General features: G+C 44.4%; 1 protein-coding gene across 7 annotated transcripts in view; it reads left to right on the top strand.

Moving 5' to 3' along the window:
- Positions 1-12,825, top strand: part of ASTN2 (astrotactin 2) — an 827,990-nt gene that overhangs the window by 229,539 nt on the left and 585,626 nt on the right. The window lies entirely within an intron of this gene.

Below are 12,825 nucleotides of genomic sequence, written 5' to 3'. Positions count from 1 at the left end.
GCTCCACTGACGATATGATTTCCAGTCTTCTCTACTGCCTTAGCTTAGCTTTTTGGCTGTTCCCTGGGAAAAGGATAGAGAAAAAAGGAGGTATCCATAATACTTTGCTGAGCCCCTTCAACTAGGACTAAATAAGGAAAGAAGATGATAATTCAGTGTTATCCAGCCATGGAATAAAACTAATACCTGAGATCTGACCCCATATCCACACGTAGCCCCCCAGAGATGCTTGGGACAGCCCCAACTTTCCATAGGTTGATCCCTTTTCTGCTCCCTCCGCCTCCTTCTTTTGTTCCTCCTCCTTTTTGCATCATTTCAGCAGTGGTTAAGAGCAGAGAAGTCAGACCAGCTTGGGCTCCAAGTCAAGCTCTGTCCCCATATGGGGATACTAATATCACCCACTTCCCAGGCTTGTGGTGAGTAGCCTATGAGGTAATGGTGCCTGGCATAGAGTAAACACTCAACAAATATGAGTTAATGGTGTCACTAGTGTGCTTATTTAAATCTTTCTTGTAGGTATCCTCATCTCCATTTAGTAAATGAAGAACAGCTGAGGCTCGGAGAGGCAGGGTCGTTGTACTTAAGGGTGAGCAGGTGCTAACAGGCCCATCCAGGATTTGAACTTCAGTGTAATAATAACTTTGCACCGTGTTTTTACCATGTTATTTTGCCTCACCTCATTGTATGTCCACTGTCTATTTGGTTGAGGCTGTGAAGAGCAGAATTTAGAACCCCAGTCTTTACTAGTAATAGTAGAGTAGCAATATTGCAAACTTTAGAGTGACCTAGCTTATCAAGTGCTTGAACATGCCTCTCACAGAAATTCTTATTTCCCAAGGCTCAGAGAGGCTTGGTGAAATGTCCAAAGTCACACAGCAGCTGAGCCGGAAATGAAGATCTGGTCTTCTTCCTCCAGATCTGCTGAGTTTCCAATTCAGGATTCTCTGCTATCCCCTCCCCCTGAGGATTCTCTGTAGCTCTCTGCTTGTGTTTTTGTGTGGTGGTGGCAGGTAATCATGAACAATAAAGCAAGCCTGCTCCAACTGTCACGTAGAAATGGGAAATTGAAATTATAAGTCATTAAATGGAAAATCCTGAGCCTTATAGTAATGCCAACTCAGCCTCAATCCATTATTATCTATATATTTAGCTAGTCTATTTTTAAGAGTTTAATATTGAGAAATAGGACATATTTATAATGCAGCTGCATTAATTCCACTCCAAAATCTCTGCCATTTGCTATAGTTGACTGAACATGTGTTTAAATTTATAATCGCCCTTTTGCACTGGGAAGATTTGCCCTTAGTTTAAAGAAAGATGGGTGTAAAATCTTCCAGTTGAAGTAGTGACAGTTGTTCGAGCTCCGTATCCTACTGTCTGGTCAGCCCCCTTCCCTATCACAGCATGGGTTAGCAAAGGACCTATGTCACAACGTATGTTTTTCATGCCTCGCATTCAGTGCTCAGTCGTGCACACCATGGACCATTTGTTCATTCATTCAGCAAGCATAACCTGACCCTGAAAGCTCTGAATGGGTGTGTTAACTCTCTTTAGGCTACTGAAGAGGGACAACTCAGTTTCAGGTGGTTGTTATTTCCAGGATTATCTTCATAATTATTGGTAATATTGTCTAAAGGGAAGCTGGCTGAGGGGGCTTCCTTTCATCCACTCCAGTGTGGAAGTCAGCTCATTAAGCCATGTTTATTGGTCCCGCTGCAAAACAAGCCATGAAGTAGTATTTAAAGATATTTGTCCAGCTCTGCTATTTATATGCTATATGACCCTTGAAAAATTAATTAATCTTGGTGTGCCTCACTCATTTATAAGATGGAAACAATGATATGTATCTTGGCAAGTCGTGTATCAATCACTGCTAGAATAACACTACATAACAAATAACTACAAAATCCCAATGTCCTCCAATAATAAGCATTGCTTTGTCATGTGTCTGAGGGTCAGATGGAGTGTTGTGCTCGTTTCACAGTGGTTTGCTCATCATCTACTGGTTGGCTGTGGTCAGTAACCTAGGCCGTAGGAGTAGGAGTAGGGTGACGCTGCTCCGTGGTGCAGAGCTGTGAGTCTACCATGTGTCGCTCATCCTCCTTGGACCAGCAGGCTAGCTTGGACAGGTCCTCCTCATGGTGATGGCAGGTGTAAATGTGCAAGCAGAAATATGTGATGTCTCTTGAACCGTATGCTCGTAACTGTCACATACTGACTTCCACTCACATACCGTTGGTCTAAACAAGTCACACAGCCAAGGGCAAATCAAGGGGCAGTGAGGTACACTCCTTCTACAGTGAAGCTATACAAAAGGATGAGTTCAGGGAGGGCTGAAGAAATGAAGCTAATAGTTCCATGTATTGCAGTCATTATGAGAATTGCATTGAATCATGGCTGTGTTTACCTTAAAATAATACCTGTCCCATCGTAAGCGCTCCATAAATGGTAAATATTGTTATTGTTATTGTGGTTACATGACTAATGAGATGTTCTTGGCAAATTGAAATGGTACATTTAGGTGAACCTTGGTAACAGATCCACCAGAGAAGTCCAAGCCAACTCTCTAGGGGAAGATGTGAAACCAGGAGGAGGTGAAATTTCAGGGGAGGAAGGGAGTAGGCGTAAGAGAGTGGGATCCTCCCCTCCCTGCCAACCAGCTGCCAGGAAAACAACTTCCTCTGGCTCATAATGATGTAGCTAGACCTTCATCAGCAACAGATGTATATAAAATCCCAAATGTTTGCCACGGTATGCCCAAATTAAGGACCTGGTGATTGCTTAGAGGTCAAAGCACAAACGTGATGAGCATGACAGAGCAAGTTATAAGAATAGACAGAGGGCCATGAGCAAAAGCTCTGTTTCCAGGATCAATGTTGCAGCCATATCCAGGTTCCAGGTTATGGCTGGATCCAATGTGTGACCGTGATGGAGGGTGGCTGAAGTAGAGTGGAGACAGAAGCCCTGGATGTTACAGGGGCCAGGGAGGATACATGAGAGGACAACATCGAGTTGGAATCCACAGTCCTTGATGAAAGGTGATGAGTTACCCCAAAGGGAAGTGGGGAACCTAGCATGTATTAAGCTTTGACTGGGTTAAGCAAGGCCCTCTGCAAGCTTATCTCACTTAAGCCAGCAAACAATAATGATAATAAAGCTCTACTTCATTGAGTGCTTAATCCGTTTTGAGTACTGTGCTAAGCACTTTGCATATATTATTACGTTGAATTTAATGCAAAAACCCCACAATTCTTGAGGGCGATTTATGCTCAAGGTTTTACAGATGAGGAACTGGGGCTTAGAGAAGTTAAGGAACATGCCCATTTTTGTCACATAATGAATAAGTGATCAAACGTAGGTGTCAACCCAAGTCTCTCAGATTCCCACACTGCATGCCCTCTCTACACCCAGAGTATCTGAGATAACAGTAGCATGGACAGGGCTGGACTGCAGGGCTTTCAAAACAGGTGGGCTTTTTGAAAGGTCCAGGAAAGGAGGTGGGAGTGGGTAGCAAGAGTCAGCCCTTATTCCTAGCTTGAAGATAGATTTTCTTGGTGATAAAATCTTCTCTCATTTTAAACTCTAGAAGAACCAAATAGTGTGGGATGTTTTTTACAGTCCTTGTCTCTTCCTCCTGCCAATGGTCTTCTTTATATCATCCTCTTTACCTGGTTCTGCATTCTTTAAGGCTCAGACAAGTTGGCATCTCCTCTGGGAATTTTCCATAGGCTTTCTGCTCACAAAAGAAATCAGAGGGCAGGTGGTCTTGTGACACTTCCCTCTCTGCCTGCGCCTTTAACACACTCTATTGTCATTCTCTTTGCATGTCTCTTCCACTAAACAGTGTCGTGTTTTAAAGAAGGGGCAATGTTCAGTTCATCACTGTGTCCTCGGTGCCCACTTCTGGAAGCAGCACCCACTATTGGTGTTGGCTGAAGAATTCCTACTGTAGAGTCTCGGTGGCCCTCTAGTCCCAAGGAGTGCTGAGCCACATACATGGCCTTGCTGTACAGTTACAGAAGGGATGAATCTAGGAGAGGAATCTGACTAGTGGCTGTGAGTTCCATTAGATTCTGGGCATGCACATGCCGCCTGAAGTTGGACAGAAGATCTGAATTTGCTATGATTGATGGTTTAAGATCTTTTTGGCAATGATACTATTAACTCTCATCTTTAAAATGCTTACTCTGCATCAGGCATGATGATAAGCATTTTAACATCTCATTTAATCCAAAAACAGCTTTTCGAATTTGGAATTGCAAGCCATGTTTTCACACTCAAGAGAAGCAAAGGCTCTGAGTGGGTAAGTGATTTGCCCAAGTCTCACAGCTGGTAAGAAACATAGCTAACATTTCAAACTGTGGCTGACTCCGGAGCCTTTCCATAGCCATGCCTTGCCTCTAAGATGGTAATAAAGTGACCAAGTAGTCTTTAACCCAGCCTATCTAATTACTTGACTCTTTCTCCCTTGAACAGAAATTGGTCATTTGTGGTATCAACTCTAGCGACCTTTGGAAATCTCCTTTGCTTTTATGAGCGCTATAAAGTGGGAGGTTGTAAGGACAGCATTAGCTGAGAGAGGTGAAAGTGCTTTGCAAACTGTGGAGTGCAATTCCTGTGGTCATTGCATTCATCTTGTGGAACGTACATTTCATTTACATTTAGAATTCCAAGACCGTGGAGCTGGGAGGAATCTTAGAGACCATCTGTGTCCTAGCTAGGGACTGTGAAACCAGCTCCAGAGAACCTGGATGGTATTGTATTTTTAACAAAACAGAGGAAAATATCACTAAATTTAATTCCATCATTCAAACTCAATGCAGTTCTCCAGCAGAAACTATGACCACCCTGCAAGTCATCACTGTTAACGGACAGGCCCAAGATCATGTATACAAGAAAAGGCTGACCCCGAGTTTTTCAATTGATATTTGTGACTTTTTGTTCATTTGTCTTGTCTGCAGGCACTTGCTAGAAGATAAGCTATACCAGGCAGCAAAGGTTTAAGAAAACACATGAGAGAAAAAACTAAAAAGAGAGAAAATTCTATCCATCAACATTTTATCCCTGAGAATTGGAAAGATGTGGCCATTTTTAAAAATGTGTACATGGGTTTTAAATTTGTTCTAGTAGTAGAGTAACCTCATCTAGCCAAGGAGATTAGCTGTTTTCTTTGCTACTTTTAAAAAAAAATCTTTTCATGAACAGATGACTCCCATTTGAAACGGAATGTTCAATTCAGTGACTGGACTCTCACAACTTCCAAATTTGGTGATTCTTTGCATTTACACCAGGTCTTCCCAGATGAGTTATACTTTAGAGCTGGGATGTTTTCTCTTATTATCTTCCCCCAACTCCTGGAATTTGAGTGTGCCCAGCCCAAAGCTTGGGAATACAAACTGAGGTCTGCATTAGGGTTCTCTAGAGAAACAGAACCTATAGGAGATATAGATATCTGTATCTATTGGTATATAGATAAAGATATAGATATCTATATCTATATCATCTATTGGTTATGTACTATCTATTATCTATCTCTCTATTTGTCTGTCTATCTGTCTATCTATCTATCATCTATTTAGAGAAAGAAATTTATTTTAAGGAATCGTCTCATGTGATCGTGAAGGCTGACAAGTCCGAAATTTTCAGGGCAGGTTGGTAGACTAGAGATCCAAGGAAGAGTTGATGTCGCAGCTCAAGTCTGAAGGTAATCTGCTGGCAGAATTCCATTTGCTTTGGGAGAGGTCAGTCTTTTTTCTGTTAAGGCCTTCAACTAGTTGCGTGAAGCCCACTCACATTATGGAAGGTTATCTTACTCAAAGTCTACTAATTTAAATGTTAATCTCATTTAAAAACTACCTTCACAGAAACATCTAGAATAATGTTTGACCAAATATCTGGGTACCATGGCCTAGCCAAGTTGACACATAAATTAATCATCACAAGAGCTGATGTTAAAATTGTCCTGTAATTTGGGGACACAGGGAGGAGGAGTAGAAATAGGAGACTTGAGTGTTGGACCTTGGTCTGCTGCTGACTTATGACTGTCTCTCAGTGCCTCTATTTTCGCATCTGAATAAAAGGGGACATATGTGCTCTCTAAAGGAATTTCCAAGGGCCAGCCCGTGGCCGAGTGGTTAAGTTTGCACACTCCGCTTCGGTGGGCAGGGTTTTGCGGGTTCGGACACTGGGTGTGGACGTGCCACCACTCATCAGGCCATGCTGAGGTGGCGTCCCATGTAGCACAACCAGAGGCACTCACAACTAGGCTATACAACTATGTACTGGGGGGCTGTGGGGAGAAGAAGAAAAAAAAAGATTGACAACAGTTGTTAGCTCAGGTGCAATCTTTAAAAATAAAATAAAACAAAATCAAACGTAGCTTGCAACTTTAATACTTCAAACCAGGAAACTGGCTTAGTCTAGGTTCCTTTAGGCTAAAGCTGACCCTGACACAAGGATTTAGGGACATGTCATTAAAAAAAGAAATTTCCAAAGTGGTTATCTTATAATGCAGATGACTTTCAAAATGAATGAATGAATGAAAGAATGAATGAATAGATTGCTGAATCATGAAGCTGAAGAGGAAATTGGGTAATGGTTACTCTTTCTTGAGCACTTCTATGTTCTAGAAGCTCTGTTAGACATTTATGTACATCATTACATTTAATCTTCTCAACAACTCTACCGATTTTACGGAGGAGGAAACCGAGGGATGTAAAGAAGAAGGGAGTGGCTCAAGGTCACACAATGGCAGAGCCAACATTGGAACCTGAGTGCGCTTTCGCACTTGCGCTAGGCAATATGGCCAATTAATGCCCACCTATTGCTTGGTTCTCCAAACCTAGTTCTGTAATGAGACAGAACTGACAAAAGGGGCATGAACTGAGCCTAGGACCTCCAGGCTGTACATCTTGACCATCAGCACTGAGCGATCTTCCTCTGGCAGAGCAGGGCAGTCTCCAATCAAGTTTGAACCCCTAGCTCCAGCCAGGGCCATATTGCCTGGGGCTCCTTGGTGAGATGATTTAAGAGGGGCTAGGCTATCAGAGTCACTTTCTAGGACTCGAGAAGTCACATCCAAACTCAAAGACTGGGATATCCATCTGCATCCACCAGGCAAACTAGAAAAAGTATGTGTACGGTGGTGCAGTGGGTGGAGCAGGGTCATGAGAGTGACTGAAACCTGGGTGCAAATCCCAGATCTGCCATTTCTAAGCTGTGTGACCCTAGGAGACGATTTCACTTCTCTGACTCTCAGTTTCCTGATTTCTAAACAGCAGCTAAAGATATTTAACCTTTCAAGGTTGTGAGGAGGAGTAAATGAGAAAACAGAGGGTAATGCCAGGTTCCTTGCTTGGCAAAGAGTTGGTATTCAAGAATTGTGAATTTTCTTCCTACAGAGGCTGGATGAGTCTAGAAAAATTAAACTGGTGATAAAGGTGATACAGGAAATTGAACCCAAACCCATATGAGTTTCAGTGGTGGAACATCCCAGGGTTTGTGAGAGAAAGAGCAGCGGATGAGAGTTTGAATGTAGAATTGTTGAGTGCCAGTGTAGACAGAGTGTGTATTGCTTGTGCTACAGGATAGAGGATCAGGCTGAAGCTTACCTTGCATCTGGAAACCAACACACCCCTCATGGCTTTGCAAAGGCACTCGGAGTCTGCCCTCTCCTTTCTCTTCTCTTGGCTTCTCTGTATCTTCTTCTCTCCTTTTACTCCTTGCCCTTCTGTTCTCTCGTCATTGTTTCCCTGCTTACTCCTCTCCTTTCCACTCTTCTTTGCCTTCTCCTTTCCTGCCGCTGCCCTTGATTATTAAGCACAATTTTCCTTCCTGTTATTGTTTTCTCTTCCTCCTCCCTCCTCCCTCTTCCTCTTCTCTCTCTCTGTCTCGGTGTGGTGGCCAGAGCTCCTCTCCTCAGGCCCCAGTGGTTCATTCCCATTAAACTTGACAATCTCTCATATGTCACTTAGAAAGAGGCAGCTTCCCCCTCCTCTCCCTCCCTTTCCTGGGCCTGCCGCGATGCTCAGATCGAGCACCATCTGTTGCATTCATCCAGGCGACGGGTGAGCATTTTGCCGCTCTGAGGAGGCAGAGCTCAGCGGGTAGCAGGAGGTAATCTGGCTTGTTTGGACAACTTGATATATTGATATTGATAGAGCTACCAAATGGGATCGGGAGGGGTGGGGTCAGGAGAGAGTGATACGCAGGATGAAAAAGGCCATGGAGGGGTTTGCACAAGCGCTTCCCCCTCTAAGCCTGTCTGGGCTCTTGGCACTGTCACTGAGGCAAGAGCAGCCAAACAGATGGATGGGATTTGCTACAGTCAAGATCAGAAACCCTTGCAGCTCAGGGGAGCAAACCTCCCCTCTCTGTGTGTCTTCCTCTCCTCCCAGCCAGTCAAATATGCATCAGCTTAGAAGAAAGTAAAGCAGAAATAACAGGATGGGAAGAGGCTGACCTTTAGGAATTGCTGAATGTCAGAGCCGTGACGAAAAGGATGGTGTATCAGTCAAGGTCCCAGCTGGAGAACAAAGGTGACCTCAAATGGGATTTTCAGGAGCAATTCAATGCAGAGACTATTTATAGAGGTCTAGGCAGATTGAAGAGAATCAACATGGGGTTATCGAGGAACCAAGGGCAACAAATATCGGGAAGCCACTACTAACCCCTAGAACTGAAGAGGCAGGGAGGGGAAATGGTTTTACTGGAGCCTGTGAGAACTGAAACTATGGAAAAGGGGCCCCTGGCAGCAGCTGTAATTGTTGAGGGTCCCAGACTCTATCAGAAATATGATGCAGAACAGGAAAGGGACAAGGGAAGACATACCGCCCATTCTCTCCTCCCATACCCTGCCATAGCATACCATGGGGCAAACCCAGCTAGTAGCCAGATTGCTAGGAGCCATGAAGTGGCCCGTAGAGTGTCTGCCTCAAGGACACAGAATGGGGTAGCATGAACCAGGGGTGGAGGATGGATCTGGGGGTGCAAATGGAGAACAGCCAGTACATCTGAGGAATGAATATGTGTTCCATTGCCCGCACTGTACCAGAAACTCATGTCCTTAACCATTGCACACACTCCCTACCTCTTCCAAGGAATGCACGTATAAAGCTCAGCTTTCTCCTAGAGTGTGAGACCCACATAACTGTCTACTCAACCCCTCCACTTAGACGTCTGGAAGACACCAAGTGTTCATATCTAAACACAAACTCATGTGGACTCCCCTCAAGCATGTTCTTTTCCAGGATTCCTCCTCTCATTGAGAGCTACCATCAGTCTGCCTCTCTGGATGCCAGACCAGGGGTCGCCCTCCGTTCCTCCCACTTCCTTATCCATCTTTACCAATCAGTTACCACATTCTGAGAGAGTTGGACCTACAAAATAACCCTCAAATTTACCCACTTCTCTGTCTCTACTACTCTACTCCTTCTGTCTCTCCTCTCTCTCCTCCTCTTTCTACTTCTCCACCTCCACCTCTCCCACCCTATCCAGGCACCTGTCGTCTTATACCTGGACTTCTACACTGTTGCACCATCTCCTAGGTGGCCTTCTCACTTCCGTTTCTGTCCTTCTCCAATGAATTCTTCTCTCTGCTGCCAGAGTGATCTTTGCGAAATGAAAATCTGATCAAGTCACTCTCCTATCTGATGAAACCTTCAGCATGTTCGATCCTGAACAAGGCCCAGAAGGTTTAGAGTTAGGATGAGGGCTAGGTTTAGGGTTAGCATTAAGATTAGGACTTCCTATCTCTCCAGCATTGTCTCAGGCCACTTGCTCACAGTGTGTCACGCCCAGTGGCGATTGAAGCCCCTTCCATATTCCTTCTCCCCAATGGGTCTTCATTGAGCCTGTTCCTTCTGTTTCTCTTGCTCTTTTCACCTCATCCCTCCTCCACCACTTCCTCTCACCTGATTGACTCAGACTCTTTTCAGAGCTTCGTCACACCACTCCCTTCCTTGAGACAAGTTTCTGGGATTTTCCTAGACTAGATCATATTCCTCTAATAGAACCTCTCATGTCATCTATCCCCTCTCCTTTGTAATATATATCACTTATAAATGTTTACCTTTATATGTCAATCATTTCATTAATATTGATCTTCCTGTCTGTCTGAGCATCATGAGGGGTTTCGTTTGTTTGATTTTTCATCATTGTACCTTGTAGCAGACTGAATGCTTCTGCCCCCTCACCCCCTCAAATTCATATTTTGAAGCCTTACCGCCAATGTGATTGTGATTGTGTCCTAGTCTACTTGGGCTGCCATAACAAAATACCATGGGCTGGGTGGCTTCGACAATAGAAATTTATTTTCTCACAGCTCTGGAGGCTGGAAGTTCAAGATCAGAGTGCCAGTGTGGCTTGAGTTCTGGCTTGCAGACGGCTGCCTTCTCACTGTGTGCCCACACGGCCTTTTCTCAGTTCATGCCCATGGAGAGAGAGGGATTTCTCTTCTTCCTTTTCTTATAAGGACATCAGTCCTATTGGATTAGGACCCTGCCTTTATGACCTCATTTAACTTTAATTATCTACTAAAAGCTCTATGTCCAAATACAGTTACATTGTAGGTCATGGCTCCAACATATGAATTCTGGGAGGACACAATTTGGTCCACAGCAGGCTATATTTGGAGATAGATTCTTTAGGATGTAATTAAGATAAAGGAGCCCATAAAGGTGGTGCCCTAATCTGAATGGATGGTGGCCTCAGAAGAAGAGGAAGACCTCTCTCTCTCTCTCCTCGCCATGACAGCAAGGAGGCAGTCGTCTACAAGCCAAGAAGAGAGCCTTTGCTAGAACTCAACCATGCTGGCACCCTGATCCCAGACCTCCAGCCTCCAGGACTGTGAAAAAATAAATATCTGTTGTTGAAATTACCCTGTCTATGACTTTTGTTATGGTGTTCTGGGCAGACTAAGACATACCTCCTGGGCTCATCACAGATACATTATGTTTTTTTTTCTGAAAATACTGTTGAATGAATGAATGGGAAGATGAATAAATGTATAATGTTGACAGACCTGTGTGAGTCCTTCCCTTGGAGAATTCCAGACCTTGGGCTTCCTCTGAACTTTTGACCACAGTAGAGCCCAACTCTTAGAATTTGGGGCAAATCAATCTCCCCTCTGAGTTGAAAGCATCAGGATCAGACACGCCAGTGCTCCTCACAGTTGGACTGCAGCCTCTTGCTGGAGGGCTCTGCATCACAGACTTGGAGGAGGGGGCCCATCTTTGGGATCTTCCCCTTGGTTCTCCTTCAAGGAGACCTAACAGATATCTGGGGAGAGCGATAGCAAGATAGGCATGTGAGAAAGTTATGATGCCACCACGTGGTTCATTTGTATTGTCTTTTCCTTAGCAAAGGGCTATTCCCCTCTATGTCCTCAAAGATGTGGCTTCTCAAAGAACCCAGTTCCCCAACCAGCCCTCTGGGGATAAGCTACCCCGCAGCCCCATCTGTCTAAGCTGATAAGCTTTCCCGAGAAAGCAGAAGCTCCTTAGAAATTGGTGTCGGGGTGTTCAGAAGCCTTCTTTGTCCAGTCTGGTGAAACTCCTTCAAAGAAGCAGGAATGTTTGGCACGTCCCGTCTCTTGGCATCAGACAGCAGGTAGCCGAAACTAAGGAGACACTTCCTAGATTCTAGAGACATAGATGGAGGGAGGGCTGAGTTTGAAGATTTCAAAGTCGGGCTTTCTTTGGGAATTTCTCAGAACAAAGGCACTGAGGCTGTTCAGTAGTTTCCTTTTCTTCTTCCTTGTTTCCTCTCCTGGCCTTTTATGTTGCCTCTCTCCTTCCTTTTCACACTTTTCTGCTTTTTATTCTGTGGTCCACCTTTTTCTCTCTACCCTTCTGACCTCACTCTCTCCATTCACTGGAACTTTCTGTCAGTCTCAATTTTGAAATGTTGTGGAAATGCAGCTACTGACAAAGCATTGGAACATTGGACTAGGAGTAGAAGGGTTTACTCTGCCCCTTGCTAGCTTAGAGCAAGTCATATGCCTTATTTGGGGAGCCTCAATTTCTCTTCAATAAAATGAGGATATTGTGCCAAGCGATCTACGTATTACAGCACTGTAGTTTTGTCTCCTAACGTGTTGTCTGACCCATGCATTGCTGTCTACCTTCACTGCCACTGTTCTGGTTCAGGCCATCATTGCCTCTGGCTGGCCAGTTACTGCAAAGCTTCTGTGCTGGCCTCTCTCCCTGCCTCTACTTGCATTCTCCATACTCTAGTTACTAATTATTACCAAAGGGACTTAATTCAAACATGCCGGTTTCATGTTTAAAACCTTCCGATGATGACCTTTTGCCATTAGGATAAACTCTAATGTCAACGTGGCTTACAAGGCGTTCTCGCCTCTCCAGCCTCCTCTCCATTTAGCATCCTCTGTTGCAGCCACACCGAACGCTTTTCAGTTGCTTGAGCACCATGCTCTTTCTGGCTTCCCATCTTTGCACTTGCATCTCCTTCTACCCGGGGCCCTCTTATATCAGGTCTCTTCAGCAACCTCACCCTGATCCTACCTTCTTTGCTAATTCCTGCTCATCCTTAAGGTCTCAGTGTAGATATTGTCTCCTCTGGGGAGCCTACCTTGACTCTCAGGTTGGGTGAGATGAGCCTTCTTGGTGCTCCTCTAGTACTCTGTACTAGAAGTATTGCACAGTGTTTGAAATGCCTGCATATGTGTCCTACTAACTTATGGATTCCTTGAATCATAAATTGTATCTATCTTTTCACCACTGTATCTCCAGGGCCTGGAGCAGTGCCTGGAACATAGTACGTGATGAATAAATAAATGAGTAAGCCAACAGATACATCTATCCT

The sequence above is a fragment of the Equus przewalskii genome, chromosome 26 (genome assembly GCF_037783145.1).
Source record: "Equus przewalskii isolate Varuska chromosome 26, EquPr2, whole genome shotgun sequence".
Taxonomy (NCBI): Eukaryota; Metazoa; Chordata; class Mammalia; order Perissodactyla; family Equidae; genus Equus; species Equus przewalskii.
The sequence above is the reverse complement of the archived record's forward strand: the minus strand, read 5'-3'. Positions and strand labels throughout refer to the sequence as shown.